The sequence below is a fragment of the Odontomachus brunneus genome, unplaced genomic scaffold, assembly GCF_010583005.1.
Source record: "Odontomachus brunneus isolate Ranch 3 - 2012 unplaced genomic scaffold, Obru_v1 Obru_scaffold_116, whole genome shotgun sequence".
Classification (NCBI taxonomy): domain Eukaryota; kingdom Metazoa; phylum Arthropoda; class Insecta; order Hymenoptera; family Formicidae; genus Odontomachus; species Odontomachus brunneus.
This window is the reverse complement of record NW_022639566.1, coordinates 1144158-1144540: the sequence shown is the minus strand read 5'-3', so window position 1 is coordinate 1144540 and position 383 is coordinate 1144158. Positions and strand designations below refer to the sequence as shown.

At 41.3% G+C, this 383-nt stretch overlaps 1 protein-coding gene across 14 annotated transcripts in view; it reads left to right on the top strand.

Annotated features, from left to right (window-relative positions):
* The window catches only part of LOC116849465 (glutamate-gated chloride channel), a 157035-nt gene that overhangs the window by 930 nt on the left and 155722 nt on the right, over window positions 1-383 (top strand). The window lies entirely within an intron of this gene.

Sequence of the window (383 nt, the reverse complement as noted above, 5' to 3'; positions counted from 1 at the left end):
AAAAGAAAAATATAAGTAGAACACATAAAAGTGAACAAAAATTATATAGGCCATTTTTTAAACAACCACGTAAAATTTCGAGATATTAATTAAAATAGTTGAGCATATCAGAACGCGGCGACATGGCAGGCGGGACATACGGTTCGCCGCGGCCGGCGAAGAAAATGGATGATTGCTCGCGGGCCTATCTTATAGGCCAGAGAGGTGGGCCGTTTGGCATATTGAAATGAGTAGCTCCGTGTGTACGTTCGTATACGTGTGCGTTCTTCTATTTTCTTCGCCGACCGTTAAAAGTCGTATGTCCCGCCTGTCGCATCGCGCGTTCTAATTTGTCCAACTATTTTAATTAATATCTCGAAATTTTACGTGGTTGTTTGAAAAAT